The 9972-nt window shown below is 35.6% G+C and overlaps 1 pseudogene; it reads right to left on the minus strand.

Moving 5' to 3' along the window:
* Positions 1-368: 368 nt before the first annotated feature.
* Positions 369-9931, minus strand: LOC115920175 (annotated as a pseudogene).
* Between the last annotated feature and the right edge of the window lie 41 nt (positions 9932-9972).

Raw genomic sequence — 9972 nt, forward strand, 5'->3', positions numbered from 1 at the left:
GATATGTTAAAATTTGGTTCTGAATCTATATTACAAGCGACATGACATACATGTACTTGTTATTTCCCTTCTTTATGTAGCTACTGTGTGTTTATATATATCTCACTGCTGAGCACATCTCCTTGTGTATCTCTCCATGTCAGTCTCTCTCTCTCTCTCTCTCTTCCTTTCCCTCTTTCCTTTTATTTCTATTTCTCTGATTCTCTTTCTGTCTGTCTGTCCCTCTCTTTCCAGCTTTCCCCCGTCTATCCCTCATTTAAAGTTGTACCTCAATGGTCAGTACCTTAATCCTTTCAACTTCAAAGCTGATATACTCATCCTTGGTAATACACACATGTATCTATTCATACAAAGCAGTAGCAAAAACCAAGATTGCATTATATGTTTTATTCAAATTATCAAGCATAACAATATAAATAAACAATTCATTATTGCATAATATAAGTGTGTAATTTTTCTTCATTTGAATAACACTATTCTGTTATACAGAGGAACAAATCATCCAATTCAAAAGAGAAATCCTACGTCTAGCTGTATGGGCAATGGCAATGATGCTCCAACACATTTCTAAACATGAAACCTAAACTCATCAAAACATTACGGCTGTCAAGTACCATCGAGCAAAAATGACAGGCCAGTAGTTTTTCTTTGTACTGAATTACTGCTTGGTTTAAGCAAACCTTCTAAATATCATTATCATTTTTCCTTTGCCATCAACACTCCTTTGGTCAATTGTGTTAACAACACAAAATAAGGTGTGTGCTGGTATAAGAGAGTGTTTTCTGTGCAAAACTACATTTGCTTCCCAATGATAAAAGTAAGAGAGAAATAAAAAGGGTTCAGGTTCCTTCCTACTTTCTCTAGAAATAAGCTCTTGTGCCAAAACAGTCACTTTCTGGAGCTCGGTTTTGTGCATGATATGAACATTTTTCTCTATTAAGGAAATGTGGATTATACAGTACCTGGCCGATTGTATCAGTTGCAAATAAATCGGGTGCCTTGTGTAAAATGATCACATATATCTAGCACCTTAATGATTTTTTTATTAACTATCTTGCAAAAAATCTTGTAAAACAAGTGTTTCCAATGCCCTCTGCTATTGTTATGTCTAATGGAATGATTATAGGCACTACATGTAATTCACTAGTAGTGGGCAATATTTAAGCAAAACATTTGTTGTTGTTGTCTTTTTTTGGATTTATAGCCTCATAAAAACTATAAAAACAAAGAATTAAGAAAGTTAATACAGTACGAAGATAATTCCTCTTAATATTCTTTACTCTTTACTTTTATATCCCACAGACCAGAACTTACAGTAAGAATTATAACTAAATTTGAGAAAAATATAAACATACAAAAGCTGTATGAAATGTGTTAAATCTGTCATCCCTTTGAATTACTCTTTTAAATAAGACTTTGAGAACTGCTTATTCCTACGATGAAAATTGATATTATAGGGATATTAGCATTATCTTTAGAGCTTTGATTTTGAGAAGTAGTTCATTATGGCCTGTGTGCATTCGTCTGATGTCCATCTGTCAACAAGGAGATCACATTCGGCTCGGTTTACCTTGTGGAGGCGCTCTTTCTCGGTCTCTCGAATTAGATTCTTGGCAAGTCGCAAAGCCTGCAAGGACAGGAAACATGAACACACGTAATACCACTGAAAAGATTGGTTACAAGAACACATGGTGGTCCAGTATGTGCTACGGTGACAAACACCTCAGGCTTTTTTTCTTCAAAGATACATAGAAGTGTCGACATAATGGATATTTTCAATTAAATTTGTTTTTATCCATCAATGGCACATTGTACTGCTAGAGAAATAGACACATTTTGGGGGTAATTATTGCATTTTCTGCTCATGTACATGTGATTCCTAATTATATTTGAAATGTTATTCATTCACTTTGATCTGTAAGCTCATGAATGTATTTTATGGATATGGATCAGAAGATAATGCGAAAGATCATTGGTGGCTCATTTACATATAATTCACTAAACCACAGAGATATTTTGGGAGCAATAAGAGTAATACTTCCCATTTCAACATCTTAACACACGTATGGTGAGTATGCATAGGATCTTTGCTGCATGCAGGCACATTTTTTTCCCTAGCCTCAAATGCCAATCGTTGACACAAAAACTTCTGCCATGGTTTCACGCCTCATATGCGAGCGAACCATAACTCACATTTCTTGGAAGTTGAGCATATTCCTTGACCTTCTTGTCAACTGTCTCTCTGAACTGAGCATCAGGGATGACCTCTGTTACCAGACCACGGTCAAACGCCTCCTGGGCGGTCAGCTTCTTACCAAACAGCAGGCACTCGTTAGCCTGTTTGTAAGAGGAACGTACAATAAAAATGGAGATGTTGGTTTAGTTGCATCAGCATTTTAGTCTAACGATTAACAAAGATGAGTTCAAAATCTGTCCTTTGGATGGTAATAACTAAAATGAATGCTGAGTTTTTATAACGGTGAAAAAGTATTTGTGAGCTTTCTCAATCGCCTTATGTTAGTTTATTCCCAGACTTAACTAATCAAACATGATTAGCACATGTCAAACACAAACCATGTATGTATGTACAAGCGCATGGATGAATGAGCAATTTGATATACATGTAGCTACGGTATAAACATGCCAAAACTTAATTATTATATATTTACCATGTCAGCAATTTTTCATACAATGAAACCAGTTTTAGCAACAACTTGTCTATAGAGTAGGATAAAAGACTGCATTTTATGGCGAGGGGGGGGGGGGGTTAGGGGTGGTGGTGTTGTTTCTTTTGAACAGTGTTTATGAGACCTGTAAGGAAGTAACCTGCTTCTCATCACCCATGAGTGGTCTTTATATACAGGTTTCACATGAATGCAAATTATGGAAATGCAGCCCAACTAAGTCAAATAAAACGGGTGCTTTCATCACATGCTCAAAAAGGTACCTTTGTACCAATGATGTACACTTTGGTGAAAGCTTAGATTAAAATCATCATGACAACCTGCTATGTACAAAGGTGAACCTCCATATCATTTTAAGAACCTCACCTGAGCTGTTCCCATTATTTTGGGGAATGTGTATGAAGAACAGCCCTCCGGGCTCTGACCAAGTGCCGCAAAAGGTGTGTGGAAGGTTGCCTGTTGGAGACATAGAAAATGGAATCGAATTGCAAAAAAAGAAAAAAGAACAAACAAATAAATGAATTGTGAATTTTACATCGTTTTATGAATTTAAAGGCCAAGTCCACTCCAAAAATAACTTACCGGTACTTAAAATAAAAGCAGAAAATCGGACAAACCAACAAGTTTGAGCAAAATCAGATAACTAATAAAATAGTTATGAATCTTTAATGACATGAACATTTTTGAAAATCACTAGACAAATTGGCAACTCACTCATGAGTCTGTGACGTCATTATTGCCTCACTATCCACTAGTTGTTTTCTTTATATTGATAATATACATTTCCCATTCACCCCGTCCCCCAAGAATCTTATTTCCTCACACCAGCATCCAAGTTATATTGATAGTAATATGTTTTTGTGTGGATGCACTAATATAGAGTTATTTTTTTTCAGTTAATCATGAAAAATGTGAACTTTAATAAACTATTTATATAAGAATCAATAATTATAAATAAAAAATATTCAGAAAATAGTATAAATTTCTACAAGTTCATAAAACTTTTTTAATGCAATATGATACAAATCATATAATCTGTGCAAAGGCATGGTGAAATTAAGCTTTGGGGGAGAACAAGGGAAATTAATGGATAAAAATATGTAAAGCAAGTAATAAACAGTGAGGCAATGACGTCACAAAATAATAACAAAATTAGCAAATTATGTAGTGATTTCCATTGCTCCATAGATTTTCATACTTTTTCAAAAAAAATTCTGCTTCTATTGAAAGAAAATTTGTTTTTTTGAGTGGCCTTGGCCTTTAAGCCAGCATACATTAACATAAAAAAGAAAGAATTCAGCAAAATCTTTGGAGGAAAAACAGCGTATAACGATATTAATATGCAACATTTATAAAGCACTTATGACCATTTTTCTAAGCACTTTCTATGTTATATAGCCCTTAAAAACATCAATAGGGACATGCGCCAATATTGAAGATAGACACTGCCTGTGCAGTGGATATCATCCTAACAGCAGGGTTGGAATGGCCATGAGGATTGAGATGGCTGGATTCCAAGGGAAACTACATATTTTAGCTTGAGAGGGCCTGTTATTTGTGATCTGGGGGGGGGGGGGCGGGAGTTTGATGCGCAGTGGTGGGCCAGTTGCACTAAAAGTCCCCTGCTGTTATATGGTCCCATTCTGCCCCTGCTGAGTTTGCTTAATATTACCCACCATTACAAATTTTGTGTCAGATTCTTTGATATATGCATGTACATGACCATGGTGATAATTTTGCTGGACTCAATCAAAATTAGATTATCTGTTACGACTTTTGTTTTAAATGATATGAAATGGGACTCACTTTATCTGAGGCATAGATGACATCCATAAGGCCTAGTGTGGTTACTGAGATACCGACCGCTGGGCCATTCACAGCACAAATCAAAGGCTTGGGGAAATCTATAAAGCCATTCACAAATATCCTGCAAGGATTAAGCATTCAAAAAAAGGAAAGATATATCTATTAGTCATTGAATATTCATTGTTATAGCCAAAGAGTTTAAAGACATACCTGAAATCATTGAACTCACACTGTCACTGCTTGCTAACTTGTATATATTTTAACTCTAACACTGACTAACCTAGTGGAAAAGGCACTATATAAATTGCAAGTTTGCAACTAATTTATCATTATTATCATTATAGTACATCTTTTTATGTTGTCTGCTGCATGTAATCAAGAACTGCATGGCCTGGGCATGGTTCTGTTTGATGCACATACATGTATGCTTGTTCCTCTGTTTATTCTTATGTTGAATAAACTAGTTTTCTTGGCAATCTCCTAAAAAAAAAATCTTAAATTTTTGGACATTCAATGTACATGTATGTGAGTTAAGTGAGATGCAATAATTCAAATGATTGGTGTGATATCTACCTACATCTGAAAAGAAATCATGAAATCATACAGCATGAACTCATCTCTGGGACAAGTTGTTGAGATAAATGCATAATTTTCTTACATGTATTTCAAAAACTTTTTACAAAGACAAGTTCTTTTATTTATGATAAAATCCAAGGCTTTCCATCATTTATATATTTAGAACTTTTGTGATAACAAATTTATATACATAATTGAGGAAAAAATTATGGAAAGAGGTAACAGGTACACAGCAATTTAACAAATACACTCATAGCAAGGAGCTAAAATCTGTGACCTCAAAATCATTAACAAGTTTTCACTTACTCTAGCAGGTCGCTACCTTTTACAGATTCTTCATGTAAAACACTAGGGTCTATTTTCATGAAATTGTTGAGGTCATTCCCACTACAGTAATAATCACCAGCACCTACATGTATGAAACACAAGCATTACAATTATTACTTCACAGCAGTTGGGAAATTGAGAGCAGAATCATTATCAATAAAATAACTGAAATACACAGACAACAAATTATTTTTTTAAATTGTTGTCAAGGAAATATATTCTGTTTTGACATGTCATTTTGTATATTTGTTTTCATAATTTTCTAAGGAATGCTGAATGAAAATAAAACATCTCAATATTGGGAAACAAATATATTATGTCCACAGTGGTGAAATAGATAGAGCCAAAGGAATAACAAATAAACAGTACATAGGAAAACAAAACAGTGCAAATTAAGGCATTGAAACGAAGCACATTATGTACATCAATGTAGAATCAATGTTCTTTGTTTTGACAAAATACACTATGCCTTTCATTCTATTGATACAAATAACTAGAAATAAATCTTTTTAAAAAAATGTTGCTTCATCATCCATGGTTACAAAAGCTACAACTATGGTTCCACCGGACACAATAAACTTTTTTATTCTTAAGCATGAATTGAATTTAAAGGTCATGGAGGTAATAACACTTCCTTAACGAGCTACAGGTGAACCAAAGTTGGGTGTACTTTTTTTCAATGAAATGTACACTGTATAGGTGCTAAAACAATTAAATATTGCATTGTTGTCAGGGCATCTTGTGCGCAGAGAATGAGACTAACCAAAACATTTGTTTAATAATACTAATTTAAAATAAAAACAGTTTCTTATAAAGTGCCTTACCATTAACTGACCAAACACTTACAGTATTATTATCACCCGTTAATGGATTTGCTTACTATTCTGCACATTGTAGTGCACATTTTCCATACCCTGGGGAGCATTCCAGCTAGTCCTCTTTTAGGGGCACGCATATGCTAATCCAACCACATTGACGTTTGCATCCTGCCGGATACCAAATCAACACCTCGGTGGAGAGGATCAATGTAGATAAATTGCCTTGCCCAAGGACATAAGTGCCATGCTAGGGCTCGAACCCATGGCCTTTGCTTTTCCAGCTAAGTGATTGAACCTCTCGCCTACAACACCGCTACATAAATGTTTATAATGAATGATAATCTATTACGAACCTGTGATTACTGCCAGGACCACACGGTCATCCTCCCCTGCCATTTTCAGAGCAGCTGTCCAATCAGAATACATCTTGGGGAAAGAAAAAAATAACTTAATGACAATGGGAAGGAAGAAGATGAAGAAATATATGAAAAATAACAAAATACAACAATAGCTCTGACTCCTCCAACATGAAGTTCTGTTTTCTACGCTCTTCTCAAGACCTTTTACATTGAAATCTATCATGATCAGAGATCTTGAAACTTATTAAAATTTAGAACTCTAAAAGACATTATGAATAATGATATAATACCATATTGTTAAAAAAATATGAAAACAATACTTGGCTACTTATAAACTTTCTGAAAGTAATTACATTAGAGACAAAAACATGTCAGCCTTTTGGATAACATTTGATTTCAGTAGATAAACTCCAAAAACAAGATATATCAAAGCACTGTCCTTAATTAGCATGAACGTTTTCATGTTCCTTCATCTTTTTTTCTTGTATTTTTTTGAGGTAGTGGTGGCGATAAGACCCTCACCTCTGTAGTTACAGCATTCTTCTTGTTGGGCCTATTTAGAGTGATGGTTGCTACCCCATTATCCACAGTGTACTTTAGCCCAGTGAAGGACAGAGATCCTTGGGTTGTTGAGGCCGTCTCTGCTTCACCACCTTCTTGTGCAACCAGATCATCGACAATGCCGACATATTTTTCTTTTGCTTGGTCCTGACAAAGAGAAAGAAAGTATTATATCTATTTTCAGTTCAGTGACAAAATAACATATTTTCATGGTTTAGAATACAAAATTCCTCAACATCTTGTGGTTTGTGACATTATCCTAAAAATTTAATGAGTGGTTTAGATTTGCAAAAGTTTCATGGCATCAAAAAACACACTCACAATCAACATAACACTATATTTTTGCAATTCAGAAAAATATCTATAAAAAAGTTTTATGTCACAAATGTTTCAGCTTTACATTGAGAAGCTTCATACTGTAACTCTTAAAAAATAGAAAATCACTGATACTGTTAATCTGAATCATTCCTTTGATGTTTTAGCATATTTACCTGTGACATATTGCCTAGAGAATTCCAAGAAGACCACTTAGCCTTGCCAACAAAATCAAATGCTCCTGGTTTGGGGGTGTTGCACGTGCCAGCAGTTGCCTGAAAATGTACAAATATATGTGCATACATTGTAGGTCTATTCAATGGTGATCTGAGCACATTTGCTCATGGTTTTATTCTTTGATCGATGTATGGTTAGGGATAGAGCTTGGGTTGTACTGGGAAAGGGTTAGTAAAGTGATGGGTCCAGACTCCAGAGCAATTAATGAGACCAGTCGTCAGTCTGAGTTGACCTCAGCTCTTTATTAGGGACTTTTAGATTTGCATGACGAGAACGTGGACTGCTACATGTGACATCCTTTTTATATTAAAGGCAATGTGATGTCCTTTTAAGTCACTGCCGGGCACTGCCAGTGCCTTAAAAGGACATCACATTGCATTAAAAGGATGTCACATGTAGCAGTCCACGTTCTCGTCATGCAAATCTAAAATTTCCTATTCAGACATGATCAGTACCAAAGTGCTAAACAACAAACCACAAACCCACAACCAAGCAGACGCCACGAGGTGGCACTACACTGTAGCAATTACACATAGCGTACTGGTTCAGGGTTACAGTTGGAAACGAAGTTAGCGTTACAAACCGGCGCCGGTGTATCAACGGTGCATCAGGACAAATTGGGCATATAGAGAATCTATTTTCTGGAACAGCCCAGTAGCCCAAAACTGTGATACATGAGTTTTTATACATATGATTATTTGTTTTGCCATCTGATATGCGATAGCATTGCAGGTTTTGTAATTTGTTGAGTAGGATCACATATGCAATATTCATTGATACTTCCACTGTAACTTTCTCATAGACATGATGAACATGTACATGTGTACATGTATGGTTGAATACATATATGCTACACATACATGTAAATGTACCTAAAAGGCAAATGTTTCCCTTTGTCATCAAAATTGTTCAAGCATGTATTTACATTACATATTGCTCAAACACTTAACAATTAATAGAAGCAATACTGGTAACTTATTTGTATAAAAATTGCATTTTTTTAATGTGTTTTTAAGATTTTTAACACTTTCTACCATTTTCCCAAAGTTACATCCTACAATGCGCACACGCATTTCAAATTCCTCTTTCTTAGTTACTCATACTACTTCAGTGTACAATAACCTGGTTCTCAACTAAAAACTTGTTAAACTTGTTAAACTATACAGGTATACACATACAATACAAAGTTATGTAGAGTATAGAATAATCTAAGAAGTGTAGGGTCTATAGAACAAAGTCAGTATGAATTTATAATCACCTGTTTAAAGAGAGCGTATATCTGAAGCTTGACCTCATTACCTGGATCTTCTTTCAAAGAGTTGAGTCTATCCTTAGCTGCAGTGAATTCAGCATCAGAGAAAGACATCATACATGCAGTGTTCTGGATTTGCCTCTTTAAACTGGTGCATGTAATCTGAGAAGAAAAAGAAATAATTAACCAAAAAAGAAGAAGAACTAGTTTACGATCTTGTCATTCAACAAGAGCTCATTCAACAAGAGGTCCATGGTCCATGGACCTTACACTCACTTGAGCCTATGAAATTAGGAGCCTATATAAGGGACCTAGCTCCCATCCCCTTTGCACCAGGAATATGAGATTTATTGGAACAGTATGGTAATTTAGGGGTACGCGTGCTGCTCCCAGGTACCCTGCATGGGCAGGTATCCCATTCAAACAAATTTAGGTCTTCTTCACATAGTTTAGTGACATAGCTGTCTAACAAGTTAGGCCTAACCAACAATGATTCCTACAATGTTTACAGTTTAGCCATAATCCATACCCCCAATTTTGCTATGGAATCATATCTACACTTAATCACTTCCCAGAATATGAAATAAATTATTACAGTAATACAGGTATTAGTAAATGGGCAGCTCTGAGTAAAGAGCTGTAATGATATGTATATCTCACTACCCTCTGCCCTCCAGGCTCCACTAGGTTGCCACCCCCGGGAAAGCCTGGCGAACACAATTCCCTGATATTGATAACGCTGATCAACGCAAAGTCGCGATCGGGAGTCTCGATCTCATGTTATTGCTAAATTGTTTCATTCTCTCTTTCAGGACACTGTATCTCGTGACATAATTGGCCATTATAGACTATGCCTTCATAAATCTTGGTATATTTACCTTGTTGTACACGTATTACAAATATTGAACAGTCTCCTAGTTCCACATTTGAGACTGAAGAGGGCTGCCATATTCTCAGGGTGCTTGTGATTCTCGATCTTTTGTAGTTAGCGACCAATAAGAGATTCGGTCACTGGATGGATGCATTGCACGTACGTG

The sequence above is a fragment of the Strongylocentrotus purpuratus genome, unplaced genomic scaffold (assembly GCF_000002235.5).
Source record: "Strongylocentrotus purpuratus isolate Spur 01 unplaced genomic scaffold, Spur_5.0 spur5_scaffold_8, whole genome shotgun sequence".
Classification (NCBI taxonomy): domain Eukaryota; kingdom Metazoa; phylum Echinodermata; class Echinoidea; order Camarodonta; family Strongylocentrotidae; genus Strongylocentrotus; species Strongylocentrotus purpuratus.